The sequence below is a fragment of the Pteronotus mesoamericanus genome, unplaced genomic scaffold (genome assembly GCF_021234165.1).
Source record: "Pteronotus mesoamericanus isolate MK-2021 breed Mesoamerican mustached bat unplaced genomic scaffold, CSHL_Meso_final contig_52, whole genome shotgun sequence".
NCBI classification, from domain to species: domain Eukaryota; kingdom Metazoa; phylum Chordata; class Mammalia; order Chiroptera; family Mormoopidae; genus Pteronotus; species Pteronotus mesoamericanus.
Window position 1 is genome coordinate 15,173,420 of NW_026555189.1, and position 15,046 is coordinate 15,188,465.

At 39.9% G+C, this 15,046-nt stretch overlaps 1 pseudogene; it reads right to left on the reverse strand.

The window, feature by feature from the left end:
- Positions 1-13,953: 13,953 nt before the first annotated feature.
- On the reverse strand, positions 13,954-14,761 carry LOC129075143 (40S ribosomal protein S3a-like; annotated as a pseudogene).
- Positions 14,762-15,046: the final 285 nt, after the last annotated feature.

Here is a 15,046-nt window from a genome sequence, read left to right on the forward strand (position 1 = left end):
TTGTTCGGCATCACTAATCATCAGAGAAATGCAAATAAAAACCACCACAAGACCCCCTCACACCTGTCAGAATGGCGATCACAATAAATCAACAAACAGCAAATGCTGATCAGGATGCGGAGAAAAGAGAACCCTTTTGCACTGTCGGTGGGAAGGCAGATTGGTGCAACCATTATATTATGGAAAACAATGTGAGAGTTCCTCTAAATTTTATGAATGAAATTGCCTTATGACCCAGGGATTCCACTTCTGGGATTATATCTGAAGAAATCCTAAACACTGATTTGAAATAACATATACACACCTACGTTCATTGCAGCATCATTTACTGTAGCTAAGATACAGAAGCAATCCAAGTGCCCCAAGTGTAGATAAATGGATTAAAAAAAAAGCCTTGTTACATTTACACAATGGAATACTACTCAGCTATAAAAAAGAATGAAATGTCACCTTTTGCGACAGCATGGATGGACTTAGGGGATACTATCTTAAGTGAAATAAGCCAGACAGAGAAAGACAAATACCGTACGACTTCACTTACATCTAAAGAACAAAATAAACAAACAATAGGATCAGACTCATAGATGCAGAGAATAGAGTGTCAGTGTCAGAGGGAAGGGAGATTGGAGGGCTGGGTGAAAATGGTGAAGGGGTTAAGAAGTACAAATTGATAGTTACAGACAGTCAAAAGATATAGATCACAGCATAGACAACATAGTCAATAATGGTGTAGTAACTATGTAGGGCCAGGTGGGTGCTTGGAGCACTGGGGAGGACCCTCTGCAGAGTACGTGATTTTCTGGACACAATGCTATACATCTGAAATGAATGCAGAACGGCTTTTAATGTAGACTGCAAAAATATATATATTTACCCCTTCTCAAATGGAGGGATGTTGGGGTAGTATGAAGGAGGGTTTTACAACAGTAAAAAATATTAAACTGGTAAATTGGTAAATGGCAAAACTGTTGTAAGATTCACATTAAAAACAAACAAAAGTCTTCACTGTTTCCTTGTCAAGTGAACCCTTTTGTTTTCGAATTAATAAAAGGAGCCAGGATCTCTTGTAATAGGTCATAGATGATACTGAGATTCAGTCCCTAGAAAGTGGGTGGGCATTCAACCTGGTGAGCTGACAGCTGATAACAGCATTCGGCTGTCAGTGTTTTTGTAGTTTATAAGAGACGGTGATCACAGACAAAAGCTCGTGTTACGAACCATTGCACTGAGGCAGAAAAGACAACGACGGGTTCAAGCTTATCAGAGATTTCTATTAGAAGCATAAAAACATGGTGCCGCACGTGGATTGACCTACACTGAGCATGTCCCTGCTGAGCTGGGGTAAATTCCAGAATTGCTGCCTAAGAAAGGAGCACCTCACAGCTTCATCACAGACTGTATGATTCACAATCATGAAACGGCTGCCAAACCCCTTCACCGTAATCAACACTTTGCTTACAGCAGTGAACATAGTCAACGCTGAGGGAGAATGTGTTCTCAGTTATCATTGAGTCCATCCATTTCTTTTGTTAATGAATTGATAGAGAGCACTGCTTTTCTTTTCCTGGAAGAAGTGAGGTGACTTCCTTATAGATAATTACTGTATTTTTTTCAAATGTGCAAAATGAAAAATAAAATCTGTTTCCTTGTAAGGGAGACAACAATTTAGCTGACTTAGAAGAAAGTGTATAATAGATAAACTCAAATACTTAAAGGTACTAAATATGCATTAGTCAAAACCAGGATGAATGCAATGGTTAGAGTGAAGTTATATCATTTTATTAGGAAACTCTCTGTGACTCAAAGGACTTGGATGTTGTAATTATTTCACTGCCATTTTTTTCAAAGAAAAGAATAGTTATGGAAAGAGAAGGAATGAACTCCTTACATGAAGTGACAAAGCATTTGCAACATCTGACGTCTCCTTTCCATGGACCCTTTCACACTGGAGACAGCAGTGTGGGGAGAAATAAGTGCTGATCCCTTTGCCAATATCGACGGGACAGAGCAGTACATTAAGTGTGGACATTTACGTTGCTGTGTTCCCAGTATTAGCATGTGGAACAGTGCCTGGCACATAGTAGGAGCCCAAAAATATTTTGTGAAAGGATGAGGGAAGAGCCCATTGATGCAGCAGGAGGGAATGACACAGAAATCCGAGACTGTCTAATATTCAGAGGTACCATCCTTTCCCACAACTTGCAAAGACAGTGCTGCCAACCACGGCACCAAACAGACTTATCATCACTTTGCACATCCAAGCAAAGACCTGGAACCACTTAAATGTGAGTAATGATGTGCATGTGTCTATTTCAACAAGGTTTTTCATTTTTCCAAAGTCATAGACAACAGACAAAAGTTCTCACAGAAGAAACCTAGCACAAAATAAAATATAGGCAAGAAATCGTAAGTTTGACAGTTTCCCGTATAATTGGGATTCTTTTGAAAATAAAAATAAAAATAAAATGATAAAACTTTTATTGCTTATTCATGATATATCTAAAAATTATAATTAACCCCTCAAGTGGTTTTTAGGAAGAGGTATGAAGACATATTTTGTGAACCAAAGGCAGGGGTGTGGGGGAGGCTGTGGTAGTAAGGCTAGGGACCACTGATTGGAACAAGAGGGCACCGGGGTCTAAAATTCACAGGAACCATCAGGAAGTAGAAACTGATCACTTGCAGGTTATGCCAAGCAATCCTTTCGCGCAACCTCTGCCCTTGCGGAAGCAATCTGAAGGAGGTGGCAGGCTCTCCATTTAGCTTGTGCTCTGTCCCTTGCCCTCTACTTTCAGTTGTGCCAAGACCCCAGTTAACCTTGGACTCTCATTCTCAGGTTTCGTTGGGGGAAAATCACAGGGTTCTGTGTCTATGAGGAAGCCAGGCAGCTGCCGTGGGCTGGGCATCTGTGTTTGAGGGTGAGCGCTCAAAGAGAGCTGGAGAGCCGCAAGTCAGGATGCGAAGAGCGTGCCCTTGCAGGGGAAGAGAAAGGTTCCAGGTGTTCGTTAACTCCCGCCTCATGGAATGGCCATAGTTCTATAGATGAATGAATATAACCCCCCCAGTGCTGGAGCTGACAGAAATAAACAATCACTCTTTGAGTATCTTGATTTAATTTCCTCAGCCAGGCATAGCTGGAGGAGAAAACCTACACATATCCAAGCTATTTTCTCCACCCTTTTCGTGGGCAACACAAAAGCTAATGCACAGGAATAGGGCTTTAGTCATGCTGGTGTACAAACAGGGGCACATTGGCCCCCGAGCCTCAGCTCCTTCCCGTGAGAGACCTCCGTGGCCGCTCCTTGGGCTTCAATGCGCTAGGATTTAAGTTAATCTTCTTTCTCATTTCTTTCTGTCATGGTATTCACTCTACATGGCATTTCTCTTCTTCCCTGCCAAATCTCTCATTTTTAATTATTCCCTATTAAGTATAATTGATGGTTAGCCCATGGTTGGTCAAACAATAGCTTTGTGAGCACTGCTGAGAGACACAAAACGTCTGAAGTAAGGCAGACAAAGTTTCCACTCCATGACAGGGGCCATGCCACACCAGTGTGTTGGTTTTCATTCTGGGCACCACACCGCGTGAACTTGGACAAACAAATGGCATTCAGAAGGCACTGGCAAGAATGGAGAAGGCAACAAAAATAGAGGAACTGGTGCCCAGAGAAGAAAATGAACAAGAGGACAGGAGTGTAAAACTGAGGCATGTGAAGAAGCATCCTATGAACGTTAAGACGTTTTATTTTTCCCAGTAATTTTAGAAGTTTGAATATATATTTCAATAAATTAAGATTACTTTGTAAAGATCACATGCACTGCCCCCAAATAAAAGAAAAAAAGTGCTTTATAGAATATAATGAGATCCTGCTCACTCCAGGGTCCAGAGAAAGCATCTGGATTGGGTGATGTGGAAGGGAATCAGTAACCTAAGACCCTGAGCCACGTCCAGCGGGCTGCAGCGTTGCTGGGACTCACCTCGCCCTTTCACTTCCCTGCTGTCTGTGTCTCCTCTGGCGCGGCCCAGTAGATCTGAGCGTCGCAACAGAAACTATATGGCCCCGCCCCAAGCCTACAATATTTACTATCTGTCTCTTCAAAGCAAAATTTTGCTAATTTTCCCTGTAAAAAATATATGCAAATGTGCAAATTGAGACCCTGAGAGGTTAACTTTTCTGACTTTGTCTTGCTGACTTTTTAAAAGAGAGTGATCTCTATTTGGAAGCAATGGAGAAGAAAATGATTTAATTTCTAAAAATATTTTGTAGAAACACACCCTTATGAATAAGTACTATAAAGGGAATTATAGCTTGATGGAGAATTTATGGATTACCTTATTAAAATAATCATGAGTGGGAGGCATTAATATTCCAAGTTTAACTGTTCATAATAGCTACTGCAAAGTCATTTTCATGATCATCAACAAAATATTATTACCTAGTTCTTTTGGCAATAGATGGAAGAATTTCAGATTTCAACTCTGTAATGTATGCATACAAAGCACGTTGAGGGAGGAAACAAGTCACTGGAAGTTGCAATTTTTAAGAAATAAATGATAGATCTCTATATAATAAAGCACACTCCAATTTTTATAGAACCTTATTCATAGTCTTGGAATACATTTGAAAGGTTCAGACATGTTTTTACTGTACCTGAAGCCAAGTAAGCCTTTTAATTGCAAACATTATGTTCATTTCCATATGCTCATAACTTCCAAGATGGTGAAGAGCAGACATTTTGCAAGATTTATTGGAGTGTTATTTCCTGTAGGCATTCGTTTGTTGAGTTTTTATGTGATGAATGCATTTCTAATTGGGATTATTTACATAGGCATCTGGGCCCAGTTAGGGGTGGAAGAGAGGGACAGGGAGTCTCAGGTTTAGTTGATTTTGCATTTGATTTAACATTTTCTGCAGTGGAGCAGAGTTCACATTATGTCATTTCTGCCACAGGTTTGGTGTGATGTAGGTAGCCTTTATGGTTCCTTCCAGCTCTTAGTGTCTAAAGTTCTATATCGCAACAAAATTTATCTTTACAACCCCTGGGTATATGTTAAAGGACAAAAAAAGGAGAATATAAAGAGGTCACAGACCACTAGTTTAGATGGAGGATTTGTTGATTTTGTCGGCTGGGTTAGAATGAGAAGGAAAGAACCAATCTGAAGAAACGTAATTTTTTTCAAAGGCGACTGACACCCATCCTAGTGGGAGCCTGCATAAAATGAAGATTTAAGGAAAAAAAGTTCGTGAAGAGATTTTTTTTCCTGGAACCTATTTTTGTACATTTATAATTTGGACATTCCTTATCTAAGACAGTCATTAAAACAAATTATTTTTTGAACACCACTGTCACTCTGGATATCTATCTTGCCTAAAATAGTTTGGTAATTCAGACTTAACAGCAAAGTCAAGAATAACAACAAAAATTGTGTTTGATATGTCTAAGTCAGCAATGGGCTGAAGAGTTCTCACTCCGGGTCTTTATTGGCAAATAGCTCACAGGAAAGTAACAGAAATGTCTGATAGGAAGGGTGGGGACGGACTGGGAAGAGACAAGTGAGGAGGGGAGTAAGAACAGGGCCTGCGGAGACTGGAGCCATCCATTCCAGGCAACGGGCAACTAGCAGGAGTTACGGCTGCGACAGAAGGTTGTTTAATGATGGCAGAGAAGCAAGCATATTACCAAACGTCATGTGTGTCGGCCAAGGAAGAGGAATTTCCTCTCACAACTGCAATTTTTAACCCTGAAGCCATCTAGTTTTTCACTGTCCTTGTGCAGCCGATGCTAAAACGCAATGGAAAAGTTACAAATGCAGGGCCTGCCCTGGATTCTTCCCTGTTTTGTGAGCTCCTGCGTGTTTTGTTTATCGATTGTTATGTAACAATAGACAACAATAAAAGGAGGGGCTTAAAGCCAACAATAATCCATTAATTCTTTTGCTGCTGAGTTTGGCTGACCGGTTCTTCTTCTCCATGTGATGCTGGCTGAGGTGACTCCTATGGTTTGTTCAACTGGGAGTTTCCTGGGCTGGAACATTCTATGTGCCCCTCCGAGGTCTGGGTCATTGATTCTGGCTATTGTCTGGCAGTCTCAGTTATTCCCCATGTGCCTTCTTGAGGTTTTCCTGATCCATTCTTATTCAGTAGCTTGGATCCACGTTGTTTCATATGAAAGCAAATGGGGACACTGAATACACCTCTTAAAGGGCTAGTTCCTGCTCTGATACAGTGCTATTCTGTTCATTACATAAGGCCAGGGTGAATACACTCAGTCGCTTGATGGGAGGGCCTACATCTTTCTGTATTAGCTGAGCTTTCTTTGGAGCTAATCTACCATACCCTGATTAATGGAAGAATTTGGAAAAGAGCAAATTGCAATTATATAAAACTATTTTCAATGTCTATGTCTTGTTTAGGGAGTGGGTAACAGATGATTAGATGTACTGGTAGAATAAAGAATGGCAACGGGGAAATGAGAAAAGCTCCCTGCAGTCACGGGAGTTTGGGACATGCTTGGAAGGACTTACACAAACAGTTTTCCTGACTTCTCAGACTTGCAGAATTTCTGCAGGGCTTCTCAGAGTTTTTAACATGTTAATATGCATTGTTTTCAAAATAGTAAAAACCTCGTATATGGTGAAGCATTCCTAAGTGGATTGGATCATGGATCTCTCTCTGTCATGGAGCATTTAAAGGGATGCATAAATTATGAAGTGTTTGATGGAACATATTTTGGGAAATGCTGAAGCAACAGGAGAGAGGGTCAGAAAGATGCCACACATTGCATACCCTCTGAGACCTTAGAGAACAACCAAAGTAAAGGGAAGGCCCACAAAGCACAATGGGACATGGAAGAAAATATCCAGGATTTGGAGTCAGAATACCTGATTTTCACTACTAGCCTTGCTGAGTGTAACCGAACAAGTGACTTCATTTTTCCAATCCTCAGGCCTATAGAACAGAAATAATAGTGCTGCTTTTACACAGATGGCTCAAGGGCTCAACTGGGATAGGAATTAAATTTTGTGTGAGGTATAGTTTCCAAGATTTTCATTATGAAAGTACTACTTTTATTATTTTTCTAGTAACCCTATAATCTATGTTTGCTTATACATTGCCCAATATAAGTATTTATGCACATACCAGTTAGTTTCATTTTTATTAACAACTGTTAAGGCAAATGCCATTTTTGGCCTCTCTGGTGGCAGCACTATCACAGGATTTTACAACGTGAATTTGGAAGAGGGTAATTAGATCTCCTGTTGGCCATTTATCTCTTAGTTTCATTCCCCACACTGCTTTCTACAAAAGAGCACAGTGAGGGAGGGAAGATGACAGTCACTTCAAACCACAATGGTCCTGAGGTGTGCTTTAAATCTGGTGTAAAGAAAACTTTTAAGAGCTGTAAATTGCTGGCACCCAGGCAATTGTACCCATCACCAGTTGCCCATAGTGATTTTACCTTCCACATTTCTACCAGGAAGCATGATTATTTTCTTTCCTTTCCTTTGTTTCCTTCCTCCCTCCTTCCCTCCCTTCCTCCTTCCCTTCCTACCTATCATACCTGTTAATCTTGAAGGATATAGTTATGCAATTCCACTCCTTAAGACTGAGTGGCTTAATGTCTTGAAGTAAGCAGCTTTAAGATTTTGAATATGTTAGCATCCTCTGCTATAACAGAATCTATCTCTTTGCAATTATTTCACAGTCCTTTCTTTTGGGAAATAAAAGTTAATGTCACACTAAAGCTGGATTCAGGCCCCAAGATAGTTCAAACACAGCCTTGTCCAGAAAAAGTCAGCCATGGTTAATATAATGAGAATGGTTTGCATGACATCGATGTAACCTGGCAGCCAATGAGAGTGGACTGGAAGGTGCATGCATCTACTATGATGACTTCATTGTACTAGTCAGTGGGGGTGGTAGATGCTGTTGAGTGGGCATGTGTACTGTGTGGCCATCATATTCAAAACGACTGAGCAAGGAGAGCAATGAATCTGCATCAAATTTTGCGTTAGTCTTGAACATTCCTCCACAGAAACTATTTGGATGATTCAGAAAGCTTTTGCAGATGACACAATGACTATAACACAAATAAAACTGTTGTACAAACACTTCAAAGATGGACAAGAATCTGTTGAAAGGGATCTGCATTCTGGAAGGCCTACAACAAACAGAACACCTGAGAATGTTGACTGTGTACAGGCTGCGGTCAACAAAGATTGGCAACTGACAGTGCAAGAACTAGAAGCAGAGCTGGGGATCCCAAAAACTACTGTGTCCGAGATTTTGATCTCGGATCTTGGCATGAAACATCGTGGCGAAATTCATTCTGCGGCTTCTGCTACCAGAGCAGAAGGAACATCGTGCTGTGGTTGCTCAATGACTTGATTCAAGCCACGACCAGTAAACCAGATTTCCTCAAGAAGGTCATAATCAGAGATGAATCATGCGCCTATGGCTATGATCCAGAAAGGAAGGCCCCCTCGTCCCAATGCAAGTCGCCTGGTTCTCCATGTCTGAAGGAGGTGCGGCAAAGGCACAGTAAGATCAAGACCATGTTAACTGTGTTTTTTGATTGGGAAGGTGTTGTCCATCACGAGTGAGCCTCTGCAGGCCAAACAATGAACAAGGAGTACCGCCTCAATGTTCTTCATTGGTTGCAATGTGACCAAAACGGCTGCTGGTATGGGCAACTGGTGATTGGCAGCTTCATCACGACAACTTGCCTGCTCATACATCACATCTTGTGCAGATTTTTTTGGCAAAACATCAAATCACCCAGGGGACTGAGCCCCCTACAGCCCAGATTTGGCGCCCTGTGACTTCTGGCTTTTCCCAGAACTAAAACCACCTGTGAAAGGGAAGCGGTTTCAGACTGTCAACGAGATTCAGGAAAAAATGATGGGGCAGCTGATGGTGGTTCAAACAAAGAATTTTGCAGAGTCTTCTGAACAGTGAAAGAGATGCTGGGAGAACTGTGTGAGGTCTCAATGTGCCTACTTTGAAGAGGACTGAGGCATCATTGTCCTATATACATTGTTTCTTGTATTTTGTGCCTTCTTCAATAAATGTCTCTATTTTTCATGTTACATACTTGGATATATTCTGGACAGACCTCGAATTTTATGGGATTTGTTAATGGCACTGCTGTTACAGGAGAATGGGGGATCTAGAGTTATTTGCCCTACAATGTGGTAGGAAAACAAATCTCATGGTGCAATATATTTGGGAAACATTACATTTTTTAAGAGACTTAAAATGTATATTACCAACTTAGAGTCTCTGACAAGTCCTAGAGCTAAGAAAACATTTATCTTACTATAACTCAGAATTTTCACTTGAACACCTGCCAATATCCAGGAGTTGGGCAAAGTAGAGGAGTGTTAAGAAACCTGCTCTAAAGTTCCTCAGAATTCCTCAGTTAATTAACTCTATTATTACAAATTCACAGAGTCTTTTCATGAATTGGTTTTATTTTTGTTTACTATTTTCCACACATTCTGTAACCCCCAACAATCTCTGACATGCTTGGATTTAGTAATTGAGACATAAAATATAATTTTTTGTGGGTTGGTTTCTGAGATTTTCATGATCAAATTACTGTTTTTATTCTATCAACCTCATGATCTGAGTTTGCTTAGCAAATAAACTGCATTTATTAATAGCTCATTTGTTTTCTTATGATTATTAATCGGAGTCATGCTTTTCAATCAGAGTACCTTACCAGCATGAGCTAACTAACCGCAGTGACTACATATAATTTCAAAAAAAAAAAGACACTTGTTATTGTTTTATTAAACTGTGCAACCTAATTAGGAATATTGTGTTTTTTTTTAACAGGAAATATAGTTCACAAACCCCAATTCTCTCTCTTGAAAGAGCCAAGCAAGGAGAGCAGTGGTTCTTGACCTTGCACATGAGAATCGCCTGGGGAGGCTTGAAAGAGGAAGCGCCGATGCCCAAGCTGCATCCCAAAGTGTTTAATTCTGAATCTCTCCATTATTTTTTTAAGCATTATTCTCAGTTGAAATAAAGATTAAGACTCTCAGCCCCTGGTAACACTAATTATTTAGGTTGTACAGATGAGATATAGATTTTCATACAGACGGGGTTACCTGTGTTGAGACAGAAGGTAAAGGCACTGCCTAACAATGGGTCAGCTCATTCAGGGTCATTGTTCCCTTTGAAAAGGAGAGTCCTTTGGTTTCATCTCCTCTCTTATGTTGTTTTATAATCTTTTTCATAAGTTAAACCTTCTTGAAGCAATCATATGGGATGTGAGTGTATATTAGAGTTTAGAATTTGGATAAGAATTTAGAAACTAATTCTTTTTAGTGACATCACTTAGGGCAACTTACTTAACCTCATCTAACATTTAGTTTCTTTATTTTCATTCCAATCAAAATACCCATGTTATAGGTTTCTGTTAGAATTGAAAAATAAAATAGAAGTCAAAACAGCCAGGACAGTTTTAGGTACATAGTTGGAGTTCAGTAAATGGTAGTTGATGCTGGATTATTAATTTCAATATAGCTCTTTTTTATTTTTAGGATAAGTGCCAATGATAAGCTTCAAATGAAGCAGGGAAGAAAGTAGAAAACTTGCTATAATTAGAATCCTGAAGTTGTGACAATATATTTTGGTAAGTATGTAATGTCTCATTCTACCCTACCAAATACTACCAGAGAAATACACTGATTATGTATATGTTTTTTCTTTTTTTGATGGAAACATTTGCATCACTCAGTGTTAGAAAGTAACATTTGCTCTGGTGGCTTCTTGGATTAGTAGGAGTGACATTAATGATCTTCCTTTTTATATTTAATACAAATTTGAAGGACGCAATGTTGACTGACTATATCTAGAGTCTAGAAAGGTTAAACAAAATAGTTCTTTAGTTACATATTAATACATGTAGAGCTGTAAGTTTTTGATTCAGTTTGTTTTTGAGTTAATTTTTACTTTTCCAGTGTTTGAAAATTTTTCACCTTTCTGGAGTCAAATCTCTTCATCTTCTCTCATGTCATTTTATTGCTTAGTAAGTAGAAAAGTCTTATCTCTCCATGATTTATTAGCCAACTGTGTTTGCTTCTTATTTAAAATATTTCTTTCTGAATTTTACATTTAATAAAGTTAATTCCGACTAAATAATTAACATCTGTTGTGATATAAGGGGCCATTTTGATTTTTAATATTGGTACTCAGAAATCATTTGGCATATCAAAGTAATTTTGAATTCTTTTGATGGTGTTTGTGTCATTTTATTACTGTATTTAAGTAGGTTAATGGGCGCAACATAAAAAGCCAGAGTGGCACACACACTCCCTCAACATTCAGCGGTGACTCCGTCCTCTGACCTGCGACTCTTCGCCGCAGGGGACACCCAGCTGGTCCTCGGTTCTGCTACATCCCTTCAGTGACAGCTTGAAACACGGACACACACTGACGCCTCCTCCTCAACTGGTAAATTTATAAAGGAGAGGAAAGGAGAACAAGTAATGTCTCTGACAATATTCATAATCACTTCTGCATCTTTTTATTCTCACAGAATTTCTGAGTGGAACTTTCTTCCTTTTTTCACACTGGACATTCTAAAGTTGTGAGATGTTAAGGACTGGGCCAAAATCACACACCTAGCAAGTGGCCAAAAGTTGCTAATACAGGGATTCTACCATGTAGATCTGTCTTAGGTGAAAGCCCACTTCCTTATATTCAGTATTATTTTGCTTCTTATTTTAGCAAGTTCACATAGTCTGCTTGCCACCTTGGACTTCTCTATTCATCCGCACTTCAACATACACATTTTACAGTGCATCACTATCTATCATGTATCATACTGTGGGTGTCCATACTCACTCAGTTAGGATTTTATGAGCTTCCTCAAAAAATGTGTCTTCAGTTATCAGCACAGGGCTGGACACATAGCAGATGTGATAACAATATATGTTGGATGGATGGATGGATGGATGGATGGATGGAGGAAGGCAATTTCGCCACACGGTATTGTCTATTCTATTCTTTTACTTTCTATTTTAGTTATATTACATGTTTCAGAATAAAATCCATTATAGTGTATATATTATCCAAAATAGTTTAGAAGGGCTTTTATTTTAATCAAGGCACAGTGTTATAGTTGTATAAGTGATATCATACCTTTGCCAGAGACAGATTCTCTTCTTTTGAATATATCCCAAAAAGTTTACATAGGAATTGTTTCTAAGCTCTAAGATTATTTACTGCAGCAGTGAAGAGGAAACAAAATCAATTTCCCTCCAAAAATTTATGAGTGGTCTAGATAGAGCTTTAAGCTAATACATCTCTCAAGGAGATCTTTCCATAGACCCTTGCTGCTGCTGTATTTCTTTTAAATTACAGTCTACATTTCCTAATCAGCTATATGCAGACATTAAAGTAAAATTTATGATAAAAACAGAAAAGCCTAATGTCCTTGAATTCCATTGGTTCAAATAAAACAGTTGATGACAAAATGGTTCAACAGTTGATTTTTCCCATTAATCGTGTTATTTCAATATTTTTGTTAGTCAGAAAAACAAAAGTGAAGTTTCCACATTTTATTCTGTCAAGTTTAAGGCAGGGAAAACTTTCTGCATAACCAGCATCAGAAACACATTTTTAAACGTCTCATTGCCAGCCCCCTTCTCCTGAAGCACGCTCATTTTAGTATATATGATATCAGGAAAAGGGAACAAGAAGTTATTTTATCATCATCAATGCTCTAATATTGTAAATTTCGTCTAGATTGCATCTTTGATACTGACAGGTTAGATGTGTTAGAGCAAACTATTCCCATTTTTCATTGTGAATATGAAAAATTCACTGAAAGGAATTTGACTAAGCATCAGTATCTTTTACAATTAAAAATATTCAATGGCATGGCCATTTAATTGGCATTTGGCTTGATGGACTCAGTAAAGCAATCTCCCCTCTCTTACCCCTGGAGGGCATGAAGGGACACAAAGTGGGAGGGAGGAAGGACTCCGGTGCCTGAGCTGGAACATTCACCTCATCTTTCCTGCCCGCAGCGCCCTCGGTTCTCAGGCTCTCACACTTGGACTGAATTACACCGCTGGCTTTCTGGGTCTCATTTGCAGACAGCAGATGGGGGGATTTATCAGCCTTTATAATTATGTGATACAGCTCCTTACAATAAGTCTGTTTAATAAGCCTCCTATTGTTTCTGTTTCTCTGGAGGACTCTGATTAAAACAGGATGTGTGTTCATGCCAAAGACCACTGCGTAAACCAGGTGAGTGCTGACCTGCCCTGGCTGAAGCACGGACAGGGATTAGAGACCTGTCCAATTACCTCTCATCCAGATTTAACCCAGTAGCTCCTCAACTCCACAGACCACAGGTTAAACCTCATCACTCCCTTCTTCAGTGGTAGAAATGGAGAGTAGGAGAAGTTGAGGACCAACTTGAAATGGGGGACTTTAATTTATAAAACAGCCAAATCAAGCTGTTGTGATTGAGTTTCTATTTTGAGAACTTTGAAAATAAAGTTAAAGTGTGTTTTTCAATGGAAAGAAACGGGAAACATGGGAATTGTGCCCCTGTGCAGTAACTGAAGACGTGTGGGAAGGGGAAGAGAGGCTGCATTTGTTCCGCCCTTCTCATTCTCAGTACAGAGGACTCAGAGTGGAGAATAAAGACCACATCACGTTTCATTCCCTGCCACAAAACAGAGAGACACTTAATATGCTCTAAGTCGTTTATAAAAATGGCCAAGGAGATAAGATGTATATTTTAGAACTACATGAGTGAGGCTAAGTCTGTTCCTGTCCATTGCTGGTCTCACTGTAAATGGGTACATAATATTTGCTTCAGTCTGTTATTTTATGAAAGGAAGGCCTGCTTGTCCTCTCATTGGGTCTTTAGGATAAGAGTCTATTTTCTTTTTATCAAAATAAGATTTTTTTTTATTTGTCCTCATTAAATGTCTGAATTTGAAGCAGATTCTTGTACTGGGGGCCAATGTCCACCAGCTCATTTAACTTTAGCACCTGTCTCATCCCAGAAGCTTTCCCAGAACTGCTGTCTTCACCATGAAGCTCCGTGAGTTCTCGCAATTCAAACCGGGGCTCCTTCAGCACCTTGACTTTTCTAACAAAGACATCGTGGAGCAGACAAATAGATTGGCAAGCCTTTTCCACTCTTCTGCCTTTTCCCATCCTATCAGGAATATTGACCATTTTTTCCAAGTAATTTGCCTCTCTCAGGTCATGATTTCCATCATTTTCTTCTGGACTTGAGGGAACCTGCTGATGCTGAGCATAACAGGCCTTGCTGATTTTTTTTTTTTTTTTTTTTTTTAGTAGTACCAACACAGAATAGGTGAAGCAAATCACCATCGGCGGTCTTTACATCCATGTGAGCTTCAGTTGTGGTCTGCCATTTTTTGGCCGTGGAGTGCATTTTGTCATGGGTAAGTTCCAGGCCATGGAAATTAGTCAGGCATTTTATGCCCTGAACATCTTCACTAATTAACTTGAATTTTTAAAATGCAACTTCATCATTCTGCAGATCAGCTAGGCTCACTTCAAAAATACCACCCTTGAGACCATCAGATGCGATTTTTTCCTTGAGTCCTCGTGCCTGCTGTTTTCCCAATATTTCTTACGTAGGACGTAGCTGGAGCTTTCGCTTCCTACCAATCTCTCTTAGAAAATGGATCCACCGCTTCCTTCTTGGCTCCCGTTCCACCGCCTCTCGCAAGACAGTCGTTCTCGCTGACCGCCATGCTGCTGCTCAGGGAGCCGACAGGGTCTGTTTTCTTCCTCTACGTGCAGATGGCCCAGAGTGTCTCTCGTTCGGTTGTACTGCTTTTGTTTTTGGTATTTGGCAATAAACAGAATACGTGGATTTACTGTGGCCCCGCCATTCACTGGAGTGCTGGCCAGCGTCTCTTTGAAAGTCCATAGGACGCTGCGTGTGAGGCGGTTCGACTTTGCTGTAAAAGATGGGGTTGTGCACGCTCTCCAGGCCCTGGTTCTCTGGGGCTGCGCATGACTGGAGGGGATGAACA